Below are 19,190 nucleotides of genomic sequence, written 5' to 3'. Positions count from 1 at the left end.
CTTTTTTAAAAAAATGACTTTCTCTGTTATTTTACTTCATACTGTAAAGCCACAAAAAATTGGAGTCACCCTTTCAGTAACAAAAATACGTATAAATGAATCTGTGTTACATAAAGATATTGTTAGACATATTTGTTTTATCAATTTGTGCCTTCTGATATCTTGAAAATCCTGTTATAATAACAGCAGCCCAAACACTTTGGACATTTTGCTTTGATTCCCTTTGATACATTTTAAAAGTTGATTCTAATAATTTTTATAGATGCTAATCATGCAAATTTCTGGTTTTCCATGAATTTTGACTAAGAAGAATAAGAGATCTTATTTACCTCAGAACACTGCTGCAAGCCTGAGAGGACTTCATGATGGCTCTCTCACACCCATCCTAATAGGATAATTCTGTAAATTGTCTACTTTTCACCTTTTAAAACATTTCCAGGGTTAATGCTTTCTTAAGACTTAATAAAAAGTTCATTGAAAATGCTTTTTATATAATCATCCTGAAAAAACAGGACTTAGAGCAGTTAATTTTGCTTAAACTTCATAGACCTTTTCAGCTAGCATTACAGCAATGTCACAACATTTGGCACATCTCTCATTCTAAGATCCAACAACCAAACTGTGAAGGAATGAGCTACAATATAGCAAAGTAAATAGTTTAAACAGTTTTGTCATTGTTTGAAAATTATATATTATTTCATCTCGATTTCAACTTTAGTGGTTGCTCCTTTTGATTGCCAGGTTTGTACTGCTCTTAAAATATTGGATTCTTAGTCTCATAGACTGTAGAATTTATTATTATTTTCCAAACTTCAGTGGAACAGAGCTTAGCCATGATTCTACTGTATATATTGTTGCCTGCCAGTTTTTGGTCATGAACATGACTAGGTAGTAACAGATGGAAAATTACTTTTCTCTGTGTGGTTCTGACAGAGAGCTACACTAATTTGAAAGAATTTTGAATCTGTAAAGTATGTTGAGAGTAAAGCTGTGTTTAAAAAATGGCAGAAGAAATCTGCATTTTAAATGGCTTAGTAAGAGAAGGAAGGACAGAGCATTACAGTACAGAGATCTTTTTGCATCAAGCCAAATGCTTTTTTGGACATAATGCTTAAACAAGAACCTATATAGATGACATGTTCTAAACAAGTTGCCCCTGTCACTAACCTCTCTGTATGTGCTAGCTCCATCTTTTCTGCTCTCAGCCTTGATGCTTTGGAAAAAATAGGTGGATTTAGTCATTTTCACTTGACTATGAATAGAACCCTTATTTAATAATTTTTGTTCCATCAACCATCTTTTGACATTCACTTTTTGTTACTGACCTTGACAGGAGCTTTGTGTTTAACTTTGTATTTCCAAGCCTCTGCTTCAGTGTATTATGAGTGAGAGGGTTTCTTTGGCAAAATTTTGCAAATTCAGATGTGGAAAAAAATAAGAGTTTTTGTCAGGCCTTTGTATAATCTTTCTGTGTTTGATTGAACATTTCTTAGGATGAGCAAACTACCTCATACCCTTCCTGTTGGTTATGTTCCAATCGAAACAGACATACACAGCTTATTTTAAGCCAATTCTCATTAAGGTTCAACCTGGTACCTTTCTTCATTCTGGAATATTTGTTCCAAATATGCAGCCATAATAAAGAATAGCTGAACATATGGCAAGTATACATTAATCAGCAGCACCTATCTGCAATCAGTTTCTACAATTTGCTATAAAGAAAATAATTCTCTCATATAAAGGGCTGTGACTTCTGAGTTTAATTTCCTTTTAAAATATATTATTTCCATTAGGATTAAGTAATGTGGCACAGAAGTTCTTTTTAATTTTCTCTTTCTCTTATCTCTCTTTTTTCTTTTGTAGCAGTTTATTCAAGCATGGGAAGTTAATTGAACTTTTATCACATTGGGGAAAAATGAAACAAGTCTTGAATTCCCAGATTAGAGACAAGCATGCCTAGGTTTTTTGGAACTTCCTATTGCTAGCAATAATACTCTTGGTTCTGCAGAAAATTACTTGCAACAGATCAGATGTACAAGCCTGGCTACTGTGTAGGGCCATGTGAAAAAGATGTGCAGGCTGACATTATGGGAGTCCCTTCAGGCTTTCATATTAAAACTGTACAAAGCTTGTATCACTTTTCCAAAATTTCTGTTGATCAAAATATGAAAACTTCTCAGCCTGATAAAATGCAATGTGCATGAAGCTCTCAGTCACTGCAGAGACATGCCACTTTTTAAAAAAGTACAGTCTTTATGTAGGAATCAGAGGCAAAATAAAAGAATTGAAACATGATAACATAGTAAACAAATGGAATAGTAACAGGTCCATTACCCAGGTCTGAAAGCTTCTGATAGTTATAAAATCTGATTATCTTCCATACAAATTCCCCAAAACTGATCGGTTTCAAAGGAAAGAGGAAGAAATAACTTCCTACTGGCAGTGTTTTGAATTAGAGCACTTCCTTTTATTTTCTTACCATAGTTTTTGTACTTCAGTCTCCTTTATCATGAAAACAACATCTTCCTAGATATTTCTTCAGACTGAATGGAAACATGTCGGTCTGACAATTATAAATGTGACCTAATATAAACTCTTCATTTAAACAGAAAATCCAAATAAGATTTTACCATAAAGGAGGTTATTCAGATTTAACATGGTTTCTACAAGGACTACAGTAGAATAAAAGAATAAAAATAGTAAGTAAATAAGATAAATTGAATTTAGGAATATTATCTAAGACAGTAAGCAAGTGAAGATAAAATGTAAATTAACAAAATTATGAAAAAACATGTTATAATATTTAATCTATTGGGGAGAGGTAAGAACTGATAATGAAATAAAAGATAAAGTCAAGGATATATTGTGCCAGAATTAAGAATGGTTTAGAAATTTTAAAAGTAAAAAGAGAGAGAGAGAGAGAGAGAGAGAGAGAGATTGGTTCTCAGCTTTTCCTACCTTAAGTTCCATCATTCAAATAATCTAGGTCACTTTGATATAGAACAAAAAAGTCAATCTTTCTGAGAAAGAAAAAAAAAAATCCCCTCTCACCCCTATGGTGGAATGTGCCTTCCTTGGGTCCTCTACCAGAGGCCTGGGAGTCTGAGGGTTCTGTGCAGTATCTTCACTATTCCTAGCACTGCACTCTTCTGGACAGAGCTCTAATGTTGTTCCTGGGATCTCTTGGAGCCACTGTCCCAGCTTAGGAGTCACAGCCCCGAGTGCGTCTACCACCACTGGGACCACTTTGGCTTTTACTTTCCACATCCTCCCTAGTTTCTCCTTCAGACGCTGGTACTTCTCCAGCTTCTCCTACTCCTCCTTCCTGATGTTGCTGTCACTTGGCACTGCTACATCTATCATAACTGCTGTCTTCTGGTCCTTGTCTACTACCATGGTGTCTAGTTGATTGGCCAGCACCTGCCTGTCTGTCTGGATCTGGAGGTCCCACAGGATCTTAGCCCTGTTAGTCTCCATGACTTTCTAAGGAATCTCCCATCTAGACTTGGGGGGCGGTCTAGCCATACACTGTATAGATGCAGAGAGGGGATTTTCACACACACAAACACAGAGGACTACAGGAAAAGCCTATGACTCAATGCCACACGCATGGATCTGTGAATGCCTGGCACTATACAAAGTCAACAGGACACTAAGGACCTTCCTCAAGAATTCAATGGGACTGTGGAAGACAACACTGGAAGTCAACTCAAGGCAGGTCGCACAAGTGGCCATCAAGTGCGGCATATACCAAGGTGATGCACTGTCCCTGCTGCTGTTCTGCATAGGCTTAAACCCCCTCAGCCAGATAATCACAAGGACTGGATATGGGTACAAGTTCAAGAGTGGAATCACCATCACCCACCTCCTCTACATGGATGACATCAAGTTGTATGCTAAGAGTGAACGAGACATCGACTCACTGATCCACCTGACACGGATCTACAGTGAGGACATTAGGATGTCATTCGGACTGGAGAAGTGTGGCAGGATGATAATAAAGAGAGGGAAGGTAGTTCAGATCGATGGAGTGGAACTACCAGTGGGCCACATAGCAGACATAGAGACCAGATATAAATACTTTGGTATCCCACAGTCACATGGGAACTATGATGAGGAGGCAAGGAAGACAGCAACATCCAAGTACCACCAAAGGATAAAACAGGTCCTGAAGAGCTATCTCAATGGGAAGAACAAGATCCATGCCATCAACCCATACGCCCTGCCAGTCATCAGATACCCTGCCAGTATAGTGAGCTGGCCAAAGGAAGACACGGAGGCTGCCGATGTGAAGACCCAGAAGCTCCTCACAATGTACGGAGGTTTCGACCCCAAGTCCAACACCCAGAGATTGTGCACCAGCCACAAAGAGGGCAGGCGGGGTCTGATGAGTGTCAAAGTCGCTGTCCTGGACAAAACCCGGAGCATCCAGGAGTACATCAGTAAGATGGCACCCAAAGATGAGCTGCTGAGGGAATGCCTGAGGCAGCAGCAGACATGGGAGAAAGTTCAAGTGGAGGATGTACCATGGCAAGACAAGCCCCTGCATGGGATGTACCATTGACAGATAGCTGAAGTGACTGACATTGGGAAATCCTATCAGTGGCTGGAAAGGGATAGACTAAAAGATATCACTGAGGCACTGATCATAGCAGCACAAGAACAGGAACTAAGCACCAGATCCATAGAAGCAGGGGTCTACCACACTAGACATGACCCAAGGTGCAGATTGTGCAAAGAGGCCTCAGAGACAGTCCAACACATAGTGGCAGGGTGTAAGATACAGGCAGGAACAGCATATACTGAACGGCACAAGCAAGTAGCTGGCATTATGTACAGGAACATCTGCATAGTGTATGGGCTAGACCCCCCCAAGTTCAGATGGAAGATTCCACAGAAAGTCGTGGAGAATAACAGGGCTAAGATCCTGTGGGATTTCCAGATCCAGACGGACAGGCAGGTACTAGCCAATCAACCAGACCTCGTGGTAGTAGACAAAGACCAGAAGACAGCGGTAGTGATAGATGTAGCGGTGCCAAGTGACAGCAACATCAGGAAGAAGGAGCATGAGAAGCTGGAGAAGTACCAGGGCCTGAAGGAGATAATAGAGAGGATGTGGAAAGTAAAGGCCAAAATGGTCCCAGTGGTTGTAGGAGCACTCGGGGCCATGACTCCTAAGCTGGGAGAATGGCTCCAACAGATCCCAGGAACAACATCAGAGCTCTCTGTCCAGAAGAGTACAGTGCTAGGAACAGCTAAGATACTGCACAGAACCCTCAAAATCCCAGGCCTCTGGTAGAGGACCCAAGATTGAGGAAGACACGTACCACCCATAGGGGTGAGAGGGGATTTTTTATTATTATTATTATACACACACACACACAAGTTATATATTTGTTATGATAAATTTTAATGAGATAAAAATGGAATATTTGAAATAATGAGTAAGAAAAATGAAAATGTAGCATTGTTTTCCATTGCAGGAACAATATTTTCCTAAACCCCAAGCAAAAAATAGGTAGCTAGATAGTGCAAAATGTTAGTTTATTTTACTTTAGCTGTTACCCATTAGAGGATATTCTACTTGTTTCATAGATGGATCCCTTTCCTGTGGATGTTTGCTCAATTATCATCTGTGGCCTTTGAGTGGTACAGTATACTCATTTGGTTTCATGTCCTAGCTTATCAATCACATCCATGAGTTCCCATTTAAAAGACATTATGTGAGAACTATCAGTCACAGGGAAGAGAATAATTATATACATTACATTTTTCATGCTTTATGCTGACCATATAAATATAGGCTATGTAGTCAGAAGGCACTGTAAATTGAAGCCCAGAGTATAGCTAGTTAGGGCAGCATTGCTCAAGGATTCACTAAACTACATTTAAATAGCATATTGGCTGAAAAGACCCCTATATATCAATTGTTCTATAATACTGACAGTAAAAACTTTTTTCAAAGCAGATGTATTTAAATGTCTAAGAATACAAAGTAACTCAATCCGTGCTGCTTGTTAAAGAGGATTTGATCCAGAGTAACTACATTTAGCTATCAAAAGTCCCATTGATTTAAATAGGTTTATTCTAATTCTACTGGAAAAAAAATGGGACACATCTGTTGTGATTCAAGTCCCAATGTACATTAGGTTGAACTTCAACAGGTGGCAACTCCAACTGACCTTGACTGATTCTGGAAGGTAAGTATGGTTGGCCTTGGTTAATAACCTGGAAGGGGACTACTGCAAATTCCAGAGTAGTATCTAGACTGCTGCCTGCCTGCCTGCCTGCCTGCCTGCCTGCCTGCCTTTTGTAGACTACAATCCTACCAGGGAATAAAGTCCACTGAATTCAGCTGGGCTTACTTTTCGGTAACTATATACTGAAATGCACATCTCAATCCAGCCACTTACTTAATGGTGTTACATCTCCCATTCTGGAGTTATGCTATATAATGAAATCCTGGAATTCTAACTTTCTCCTCAGTGTTAATGTAACTTTCACTCAGGATAGCCAATGTTCATTGTGTTGTATTTCTGTTTCCAAGGTCATACATTATAGGAAATTTGAGCTTGGCTGCATCTATCTGACTCCTGCACATGTCAGCTTTATTTACATGTGTTATAGCTGTAGCTGCCAAGTGATGTAATTTTAATCATTGTTTAAACCTGACAGAGAACAGAAACAGTATTCAAGTATTCAGATAGATTATAGTTTCATATAAATAAATAGCTTGTAAATTTAGATGATAGATATGGTTAACTTATCCTTTCATATAACAAAAAGATGCAAGCTAACTGCATTTTTTTTTCATTTTGAGTCTTGGCTTGAAGAACTGCACATATGATAATATTATTATATATTAAAACATTTAACACTAACTCAACATGTTTCAAGAAATGCTACCACATTATAACAGCATAAAGGAGCAAGAAAAGTTATTGTTAATAATCCCTTCTTTGAAGTGGAAGAAGGAAAATATGTGCAATATTCTTCCTTTTCCTCACAATTCATATTTTCTGAATGCTATTTACTCTAGCTATTTTATTTCTTCTGTGGTAAAAATGAGAATTCTAAATCTCAGGCCATAGTTATAGCTTTCAGAATAAAAAATACCACATTTTTCTATATTAGAAATTCTAGAAAAGCTATACTTTTTTTTAAAAAAAATGATATTGTTATTTTGAGTTTTTTTGTTTTTCAGTTAACTTCATTTGCTGGTCACCACAAAACAACTTGGATTGGTTGTGTAACTTAATGATGTTATCCAGTTCAATTCATAACTCCTGAATCATTGTTATTATGTGTTTATATCTCCTTTTAAATGGCTCAAACATTCTAAGATTTTGGAGGAGAAGGCTAATTCATAGTTATTCACTGAAATAAAGAAATAAAACATATTAAAAATAAATGATATTCCTAAAGGCACATAATTATAATAAGGCATTTGTGCTTGATTTAATTCAAATTTGAAATTTGTTAAGATAATTCTAAACTAACAGCTACCATTTAAACCCAGTTACCATTCCAAGGTTTATAAGCCATTTGGATTTACTACTAGGAATATTAGTTTTTTATTGTCTAGATCAAATCCAATTTATATATTTGATGGAAATTATCTTTTTCCCATGAGAAAGGAAAAAACAATGCTGTATATACTGCATTCATTTTCAAGGATACATATATCCCATTACGGTAGTGTAGAGAAATACAAACACATATAAATCTGTCCAAATAAAACAATAATAGAAATTCAGATCAGTCATTCATCACATCACTCTTTTTAATCTCACATATATAGACATTCTTGTGTCTTCATATAAGAGGTATAGCACAATACTATACTACACCATAAAAAGGACATTTGGTGAGATCCAGACTCTTGTACTTAAGAGTAGTAGATCTATTGAAATCAGTGGGACTTATGGTAGACATGGTTAATATATATTGTTAATTTCAATAAGTCTGTTCTAAACTATTTATTTTAAAAGGACACATTTTATTTGTTTGTTTATTTATTTTTGTTTATTTCAAAGCTTAAACGTGGCTGAAAAAACAGCCTTCTTTTCATTCTGGCTGAGAATTTGGGGAACTGAAGTCCAATAGAAATTATGGGAGAGGGGAAATACAAACTAGATTGAAGAAAGCTAATAAAATGTTTCCTTGGTTATAATTATGGGGCCACTTATTTAAAATATAAATGCTGAATTTCAAACAGTTCCTTTCCAATTTTCTTTTCTCTTTTCCATGCAGACACACAACCTACCACTATAAGATGGCAATATTTGAATTGATACAGATTGGAATTGGTACAGAACTTACATAAAAAGTATGGAATACAGAAGCAAGAGTAAGTGAGAAGGAATAAATCAAATCAACAAAATACTTCACGTGCATTCATCTCTATGTCCAGCTCACACAGTAGTTTGGACTTTGTTGCCTTATACAGTGTATACAGAATATAATCAATTCAGCCACATATCGCTATCAAAGAAACATCAGTGATAGTCTGTAAGAGAAGTTAAACACTAGAGAATAGGTTTATAATGTAATAACTTTATTGCATCTACAATGTTCCAAAAGTACTCAACTGGTGACCATAGAAACTAAGAATCAGCAAACAGCCAGTCAGTCAAAGAACTTCCTTAAGAGAAAATGCTTTCCAACTCATCATGTCATGATCTCATGTGACTGGGCTTTGGCTCATTAAAAACAACTCATTTTCCCCAAATTTGTGAGAATCCTTTGGCAAATAGGTGAACATATAAAATCAGCTTAATTTAAATATTTATACAGAGCAGATTTTGGACAATGCCTGGGAAGAGGAGCATTGCAAGTTTTAGGAAACTTTTTTTAAAATTCATGTCTTCAGTGCCTTTCAGAAGAGTATCAAGGTGGGGGCCAGTCTTATCTCCATGGGAATGATATTCCACAGGGAGGGAGTCACCATGGATGGACCTCCTTAATAGAGGGGACCTGCAACGTACCCTGCCTCCCCAACCTGGTGGGTCGGGCAGATGAAATTGGGAAAATGTGGGCCTTCAAATAACCTGGCTCCAAGACATGTAGGGGTTTAAAGGTGATAACCAGCATCTTGAATTGGGCCTGGAAGCAAATTGGCAACCAGTGCAGCTCCTGCAAGAGAGGTGACACATGTGCAAATCTAGACTTGCACAAAACCATGCAGGCAGCCACATTTTGAAGCAACTGAAGATTCCGGATACTTTTCAAGGGCAGCCCCATGTAGAACACATTATAGTAGTCAAGACAAGAAGTGACTAAGGCATGGGTGACTATGAGCAGGGCCTGTTGGTCCAGGAAAGGGCATAACTGGTGCACAACCTGCAGTTGCGCAAAGGCCTTCCTGGCCATGACTGCCACCTGCTGCTCAAGCTGGAGTCGCAAGTCCAGGAGAACCCCCAGATTACACACCAGGTCCGTCTGGGGCAGTGGAATCCCATCCAAGCCAAAGATGGCAATTATCCATGAACCAAAGAACCCCAAACCCAGAACTATTCCATCTTGCCAGGGTTCAGTTTCAACCAATTGCTCCCCATCCAGACCTTAACAGCCTCCAGGCACTGCGGGAGGGAGGTCATGGCATTGCTTAACTCACCATGGGCTGAGATATACAGCTGAGTATCATCAGCATACTGATGATATCTCACCCCATGGTGACAGATGATTTCACCCAGCAGCTTCATGTAGATGTTAAACAGAAGTGGAGAAAGTACCGAACCCCGCGGAATTATATTACACTGACAGTTGGATCTTATTATTTACTGATGAGCAATAAAAATCAGTCAGGAAGCATTGTCCTCACTTACTTGGTCACATTGTTACATGGCCAACTGCACTATCTAACAATATCAGATACCCAGCCAATGTGTTTCCTATGTTTGTCTCAAGAAAGAAATCTGTGTTTTCATTAAAGATGTTCCTACAGCTCACAATAGGGAAAGCTATGGGTGAACCATCTTTTCAGCCCTGGGGAATGCATATAATGGGGGACTGGTGGTCAGGGGAGGTAGTAAACTCATAGACACACAATAGACACATAAGCTACCAAAGCCCCTCTGCAATCTCACTGTTGCTGAAATTGTTAGGAGAGGAAGTTTAAAGCCCTCCACATCTTCTTCTCTTGTCTTCCTTTCATGATTTGTGAATGGGACAGCTGTTGTAGATTTTTCTCTAAGCCGTGAACCCTGGACAGATTCTCTAACTTCTATTCTGATAGGGCTCAATGGCTATTTAACTTTGTAATAAAAAGGCAGTTTCCTGAAGGACTTTTCCTGCAAAATAGCACCAGCTCACTTCAGAACCCAAAGGATCATACACTTAAGACAGTGAACCTAGCATGACATTTAAAAAAAATAATCATCATAGACTTCAACGTTTATAATACAGGAGGGCTAGAATGCTATTTATACAGTAGAAGACTCTGAGCTGTCCACTTTAGGAAATGCAATAGTATGGACAGACAATGAACTGATACACATAAAGAAAGTGGGGGGAGGGATTGTTAAAACTTTATATCTTGCTCAAGAATTTCCATGTGTAAAAATGCACTTTTTCTGAAAATAAGAAAAATAGACACATTTTTATATATATTATATATCCCATATATATATATATATATATATATATATATATATATATATATATATTTATATGGAATTAGAGCAGGGCTCTATTATCTTACATTTGCAATCTTGCAATGGCTGAATAAGCTCCTTTGAACTTGGTTGAATTTCTGAGAAAATACGCATGGCAATGAAGGATATAACTGCTATCCTATGGACATATACTTCAGATTTTGCCCCACTGGACTATTGTGGGACTTTCACCCAAGTGAAATTGCATTGGGTTGGGCTACACACTTAACTGAAAATAAGGCTCACTGAATATAATAATTATTTCAAAATAGTAAATTGCTGTATGTTTGTTGTGCAGAGATGTTTTATTCAGGAAACAATAAATATGCTGTTGTAGAAAGAATTATGCCATAAGGGAAAAAAATGAAGTATCAATGATATCATTTCCCATACATTTTAAAGGATTTAAAAAGTAATAACTCTTTTAGAGCTGGAATAAACTGTCAGCTTAGACATAAAGGTTACCAGGTATGAGAATCCTCATATTGATCCAGTGTGATTTTTTTTTTTATTTATGTTCTTATAAATAATGTATTGCACTTGCAGCTGTTGGCAACATTTGATAAGTGAAAGTAAATATATTTATAAAATACACTTAAACCCGAGTGATACTGAAGTCTTAGGTGAAACTGAGAATGTCTTAAATCACATAAGGCATGTGACATGACAATTTTGAAAAAGCAGGATAATTGGCTAAAAATCATGCTCAGAGGTCATCAGCAAGAAAAGTGATGATAGCATAAACAAATGAACTGGACAAAGATCACCAATGTACAGTATACTAATTTACAAAGTACTCTGCTCTTAATTCTAATGATTTCTTTCAAACATCCTGGACTTCTTAAAGAAATTTAAGTAATATCATCTTGGGTTTATTTCTGGAATAAGAGGCTTCTAAGCATAGTTACTTACATGGTGCAATTGCTTTAGTGTAATTATTTTAATATAAAAGCATTATAATTAGTTTAATATACGTAAAAGGAATAAGAAGAATTTCTAAACAATCCTCTTTTTTGCCTTTTGGCATAAAGAAATAGGTAATTTGTAAACAGTGAAAGATTCACAAAAGTTTCTAATAAGATCTTCAAGTTAAATTTTGGCCCAGTTCAAATACAATAAACATCATGGAAAATCAGGATAAAAGACCATCTATGATGTAATTAATCTTACCCAATTTCAAATAAATAAAGCATCTTGCATGAGAAGTCTCAGTTTAAAAACGTTTTAGGATATATAAAAACGCTTAACAAATATTTTGCAATGGAAACTTTGACAGTTTGCCACATCCTTACTGCTGAAATCTTCTCAAAGTACCACATGTTAGTTACACCCATTGGCCAGAGCCATTACTGGCTTACTGCTGAAATTTCATGCTGATTGAAACAAGTGCCAATAATAACAGTATAGTGCTAAGGGAGAACACAGGAGGAAGTACTTCATGTTAGATACACATGGGCCATTGTTAACAACAATCATATTGGGAAACATTATGAGATCACAAAGCACTTGGTGATCTACATCTCTTTGAAATTAATGAGAACAAATTTTGTCCTATCTGTACAAGCCCCACTGACTTCAATAATACATAATGCAATCCAAAGTTAGCACTCTTGTCCTTGCATTTCTCCATATAAAAATAAGCATATGCATATAGAGTTTTATATTCATGAATTCTAGATACAAAATGCTAGAAAGAACTTTCTTTTAAAATACCTCAACTTTTAACATTCATTTCAGAATTCATTTAGGGATTATATTTATTTCCCATGTCTTTGCTTGTCCTTTTATACTTTCCATGAGTTTTGCCATATTTTGATTTTCCTATCCTTTCAATTCAGCAGGAGTTGCAATCTGCACACAGATCCAAATCCAGCACAATATATATTGGGATATTGAGAGTTCATTAGTGAACTGTGATGAACCTGTAGTATCACTAGAGACAATAATTCTTTTTTTTATATAAGAACTTTATTAAGTTATAAAAAGCATAAAGATAAAAGCAACAAGAACTAATAATCAAGGAGAGAAGTACAGAACGAGAGAGTTAGAATGTGATGAAAAAGTGATGAAAAGTAAAGGGAAAAAAGGAAAAATTACAAAAAAAATGACTTCTGATTTCTTATACAGCAGATATAGATTAATTGTATAATAACCTTTTACTCTAAAACTACATCTTTACATGTTTTGTATAACCTCTTGATTTAACTAATCATCAAATCGAGACAATAATCCAAAGATTTAAAATTTACCTGATTGTAAGATTCCTGACACCCAGGTTCTAAGAGAAAGAGGAACATAGGAGAAAGAGAAGCATAGAAGTGACAAAATGGGGCAAAAAAGTATTTAGTCAGCCACCAATTGTGCAAGTTCTCCCACTTAAAAAGATGAGAGAGGCCTGTAATTTTCATCATAGGTATACCTCAACTATGAGAGACAAAATGAGAAAAAAAATCCAGAAAATCACATTGTCTGATTTTTAAAGAATTTATTTGCAAATCATGGTGGAAAATAAGTATTTGGTCACCTACAAACAAGCAAGATGTCTGGCTCTCACAGACCTGTAACTACTTCTTTAAGAGGCTCCTCTGTCCTCCACTCGTTACCTGTAGTAATGGCACCTGTTTGACTTTGTTATCAGTATAAAAGACACCTGTCCACAACCTTAAACAGTCTCGCTCCAAACTCCACTATGGCCAAGACCAAAGAGCTGTTGAAGGACACCAGAAACAAAATTGTAGAGCTGCACCAGGCTGGGAAGACTGAATCTGCAATAGGCAAGCAGCTTGGTGTGAAGAAATCAACTGTGGGAGCAATAATTAGAAAATGGAAGACATACAAGACCACTGATAATCTCCCTTGGTCTGGGGCTCCATGCAAGATCTCACCCTGTGGGGTCAAAATGATCACAAGAACGGTGAGCAAAAATCCCAGAACCACACGGGGGGACCTAGTGAATGACCTGCAGAGAGCTGGGACCAAAGTAACAAAGGCTACCATCAGTAACACACTATGCTGCCAGGGACTCAAATCCTGCAGTGCCAGACGTGTCCCCCTGCTTAAGCCAGTACATGTCCAGGCCCATCTGAAGTTTGCTAGAGAGCATTTGGATGATCCAGAAGAGGATTGGGAGAATGTCATATGGTCAGATGAAACCAAAGTAGAATGTTTTGGTCTAAACTCAACTTGTTGTGTTTGGAGGAGAGAGAATGCTGAGTTGCATCCAAAGAACACCATACCTACTGTGAAGCATGGGGGTGGAAACATCATGCTTTGGGGCTGTTTTTCTGCAAAGGGACCAGGACGACTGATCCGTGTAAAGGAAAGAATGAATGGGGCCATGTATCGTGAGATTTTGAGTGAACACCTCCTTCCATCAGCAAGGGCATTGAAGATGAAACGTGGCTGGGTCTTTCAGCATGACAATGATCCCAAACACACCGCCTGGGCAACGAAGGAGTGGCTTCGTAAGAAGCATTTCAAGGTCCTGGAGTGGCCTAGCCAGTCTCCGGATCTCAACCCCATGGAAAACCTTTGGAGGGAGTTGAAAGTCCGTGTTGCCCAGCGACAGCCCCAAAACATCACTGCTCTAGAGGAGATCTGCATGGAGGAATGGGCCAAAATACCAGCAACAGTGTGTGAAAACCTTGTGAAGACTTACAGAAAACGTTTGACCTCTGTCATTTCCAACAAAGGATATATAACAAAGTATTGAGATGAACTTTTGATATTGACCAAATACTTATTTTCCACCATGATTTGCAAATAAATTATTTAAAAATCAGACAATGTGATTTTCTGGATTTTTTTCTCATTTTGTCTCTCATAGTTGAGGTATACCTATGATGAAAATTACAGGCCTCTCTCATCTTTTTAAGTGGGAGAACTTGCACAATTGGTGGCTGACTAAATACTTTTTTGCCCCACTGTAAATGGCTGGGTATAATGTGCAGTTGAACAACATAATGTTTTAAACTCCAGTATTAGTAACCAGTAAGCCTGGATTGGGGGTGCAGTTATTCCACAATGCAGCCTATAATATCCCAATGGCATTTCTCACAAACTATTGATTCCTTTTCCAAGCTGAGAAACAGTTCCCTAAACTGGGTGATGTGGCTGACCTCTATGACAGATTTTCCAAATCTCAGCACCAGATTATCCTTTACTGAATTCAAATCAATTATGCCATAGTATGTGGGCAAACTATGGCATACTATGGCATAAGGGAATGACCTTGGGAGACAGGGCAACGAGATGCAACCAGGGGAACAATCAGATAAAAGACAGCTTGGCCCACAGCAGAAATGTGGACAGGGCAAGAAACTCTAGTTTTGGAGCTGTAAAGGGGATGAGGGGAGAGAAGTACTTTCAGACTTGCAAGATTCTGTTAATGTAACCTTACAATAAAGTAGAATGAGCTCTTCTGGTCATGTTTCCCATCTGATCTACCGTTAGGCTGACATCTCTCTAGATTGTACTGTTATATTAAAAATGAAGAAAGAAATACATACTGTGTAATTTTCATTCTTGTTTTGTTTCCATTATTTATTTAAATTTATTTTTCCCTTTAAGCAAGTTTTTCATCCTACATAACTGTTCAATTTAAAAACATGTTGCAATATTACATTAAAATTGAGCAGAAAGCCGTTTAGAATCATCCAAACACAAATGCATTTTTATGAGTTTAATGACAGACAGGTCAAGCATTGCTCCCAAATCTTACAGACTTTTCAGCTCACTGATGACTTATCCAATGGGTTTTCTTATCTTGAAAGATGCATGGTGGTAATTAAACTGATATGAGAGATGGAATTTTTCAGCACTGGAAATTATTTTTTTTCTTCTTTCCAGTAATAGTATGTAGCACAAACACGAACGTACCCTGTCCAAAACAAAATCCATGTTGACTGTCAAAACATTATTCTTTCAAATACTTTAAACTCCCCCATATCCCAGTTCATATTATTTGCCAAGCACATTGATATCCACACAGTATAACAGGATAGATGAATTGGTTACCATCCTTCTTCCTTAGAGGTGAATTATAGATGATCCGACACTTTTTATTCCTCCTGCTTGGAGGCACTTTACGTTCAGGATTTTTGCAGGATACTCTTCTGTGCCTTGACATGTTGCTTGATCTTTCAAGATTTAAGGAGCAGAGACATGATTACCTGGCTTGTTTAGCCAAGCTGTCTACTCAGGTGTTCTGTGAGCTTCTGAAGCATGAGTATTTCAGGTCCCCCTTTTATGAAATCTGTAACAATATGGCACTATTACTATGGCCCTTTGTCTGTTGAAACATGACCATATATAGCAACTGCCCAATATTAGGGGAAAAAACATAAAATATTTTTTGTTTTCAACAAAATGAAATGCCCTAAAATTTGCAAACTATTCCAAATCCACTGACTCCAATCTTATATTTGTGACTTATAATTATAAAGAATTTTAGTTTCTACTCAATCATCTGTTTTATTCAGGCAGTCTTTCTTCCATTTTGTTTGAACAAGGACAGTAGTGGTAACTAAGATAAAGGCAAAATATATCAATGCTTAGATTTATCTGAATAAGGAACAACTACTCCCTTTTTCAGCTCTACCATATTGGCAACTTTTATTCCCATTCTTAAATTCTTAAATTGGAGTCAGCAATGCAGGAAATTTAATTGTTCAACCTATATTTTGCAAATTTTAATTCTGATAATGCAACATAAACTTGCATCAGCCTTTTCTGAAATCACATTACACTCTTGATTTATATTCAATTTTTAAAAATATGTATTCATTTATCATTTTTCCAATATTCAGAAAAAGAGAAAAAAAATACAGCAAAGTATAAAACTACAGTCAAAACAAAAACCACAGTGAAACAAAGCACAGATGTATAAAAGCAACTCAGTTTTTAAACAAGGAATTAAACCTTGCCCACATTAAATTTGTTACATCAATAGAGAGCAAGGCTGGGCGTGAACACATTTCTTAAATCCATTTCTTTCAACAATACAAAAATTTCTTTTGAAATACAGCCCAAAACTGATAAATCCATAGTTCATAAACCAATAAATTTAAAGTTTTCAGTGCATAATTCAACATCACAATATTTTAAAATCCTTTCTTTCCCCCAAATTGTATTAATAATAATGTAAATACTCAAGTAAAAGGGGACAACCATTGGGTAAGCCCAAATCACATAGCAAAATCCCCTCAAATGTGTTATATTTCTACGATTCAAAGGATGTTTAATTCAAATTAAACATCCACTGAGGTGGATTAAAAAAATCATTTTTTAATGATTTAGCATCATAAGCAACATTAGGGTCATAAAAGTTTTAACATTTTAAAACATGTTTGAGACTATTGATTTGTTAAAATAGGATATATTAACTCTTTATTTCAAAGTTATTGAAACTCACCAGTATTCTTCAGCTCTCTGTAGAAGTAAATTGTAATAATTCTGCCCTTTACCTAACTATTCAAAAAAGGAAAGGAAAGGAAAGGAAAGGAAAGGAAAGGAAAGGAAAGGAAAGGAAAGGAAAGGAAAGGAAAGGAAAGGAAAGGAAAGGAAAGGAAAGGAAAGGAATGGAAAACACATTTGCCTCAGTTTTTAAATTAAGATTATCTCAATGTGTCAATTTTTTATGTGAACAGGTATCAAATTTTTATCCAAACATCTTCCAAATATGTATTTCACCCTTTAATGTTGAAAAAACAACAAAATTTTCCCTTAGAGAAGTACCAAGGCCCTGCCAAGATATCAGAGGGTTCAGGTAATAACTTCTAATTGTTTCCATAATGGCTTTTGGGAAAAAAATCACTTGGATTTGCCATTGGGCTTATGTTTTGATTTCTGTTTGTGTGTGTGAATTACACACACACAAACAGAAATCAAAACATAAGCCCAATGGCAAATCTCAAAAACTTATCAATCTATTTAAAGAACCTAACAGAAATAAGGGGCTCTTCTAGAATATAAATGTATCAGTCTAAAATATTCATTTTAACCACATTCTTTCCCATACATTCATGGGAGCTTTCAATCATCCATTTATCAATATTAATTTAACAATTGAAATATTTAAATAAAAAATACATTTCTCCAAGACTATTTCCAATGTATTTAAGAGAAGCCATATAATAAACAACCCATTTATTTTACAAATTGCCATAGATATCTTGCCTCACATTCAATTTGTAAAAAAACTATTTTTGGGGGGAAAAAAAGTATTTTTTACAAGGAGTATTGCCAAGTCAGACACTCCCATTCTATATCTGTGCATTTGATCTGTGTACTCTTAGAATTCTAATAGTTTTAAGTTAATTTTTCCAACTTATCAAACTAATGTTGCAATTATTTTATCCAAATCATTCCTTACCAAACTCAGGACTGAATCTTGCGCCACCCCATATTATAACTTATTTTTTCTATTCTGATTAGGAATTATTGAAAGCCCATTGAGTTAAATTTTTGAACCAGCTATATATTCACTTCATGCAAACTAGCATACTCTTAACGGGTTCACTAAGTAGAATGTCATGAGGTATTCTGCCATGATTGCAAAATATTTTGCCTATAGCATTCCCATAATCTACTAAGGAAGTTATCCACGATGAATATAGTTAGTCTGCCAAAGCTAGTATTATCCATGCAAACTATTGGTAACCATAACTTCTCTCTTGTTTCTGCCTTTCAAACATTTGGAGTATAACTCCCAACATACCTAGGCAGTGTACCTACGCTGACTAGACTGGTGGCAGTTACTGTCTATTACAAATCATTGGTACCATTTTGGAAAAAGCTATTCTCATCACACACTTTATAATTCCTGAAATGCAGTTCCCACCCCAGTGTCTTTCCATGGAAGTTCAACAGCTATGGCTTTAAGAGTTCTGTGAGTGACAAGGGGAAAAAAAAGCAGATGATTCAGTAAGTTGCTCCCCATGAGATTCCAGATGTCCTAAAAAAGCAAAGGATGTGCATCACTTGCTTTTCCCTAAAAAAAAAAAAACATTTGGATCTACTGCACCCCAAAATCTTTAAATTTTTATTGTCATATTTCAGAGTGTGACCATTGTTGTTTTCCCAACAGTATGTTTATAGAAAGACAAAAAGCAGTGCAAGCGATGCTCAGATGTTTATTGTCCAGCATGAATGGTTGCGGAAGCTTGATGCATCAGACACCACAATCCTGGTCTCCCAGCATGTTGGTTTTGTGGGATTGCAGTTGTCCTATTTCAGGAACCGAAGATGGCTAGGCTGAGACGGAGCTCTTCCGGTAATGGGCCTGGCGTGGGCCTACATTAAATAAACAGAAAGGTTGGTGTAAATGTATATAATGTATGAACAAATGTAAATAGTAATGAAAAAGAATAATCATTTTACAATTTGCAAAGGTAGTATGTAAAGGTTATCTTTAAACTTGGCTTGTAAACCCTGTTTTAAACTTGGCTTCAGAAGTTAATTGAAAATAGTGGGAATTAAGTCATGAGTAACTTGTTTCAGTAATTTCAATGTAAAATAAATTCAGCTAATTGTCTT

The sequence above is a fragment of the Python bivittatus genome, unplaced genomic scaffold, assembly GCF_059951505.1.
Source record: "Python bivittatus isolate LINGU-HERP-01145 unplaced genomic scaffold, Pbiv_v1 ctg000070_np1212, whole genome shotgun sequence".
In the NCBI taxonomy this organism is placed as follows: domain Eukaryota; kingdom Metazoa; phylum Chordata; class Lepidosauria; order Squamata; family Pythonidae; genus Python; species Python bivittatus.
This window is presented reverse-complemented; position numbering follows the sequence as displayed.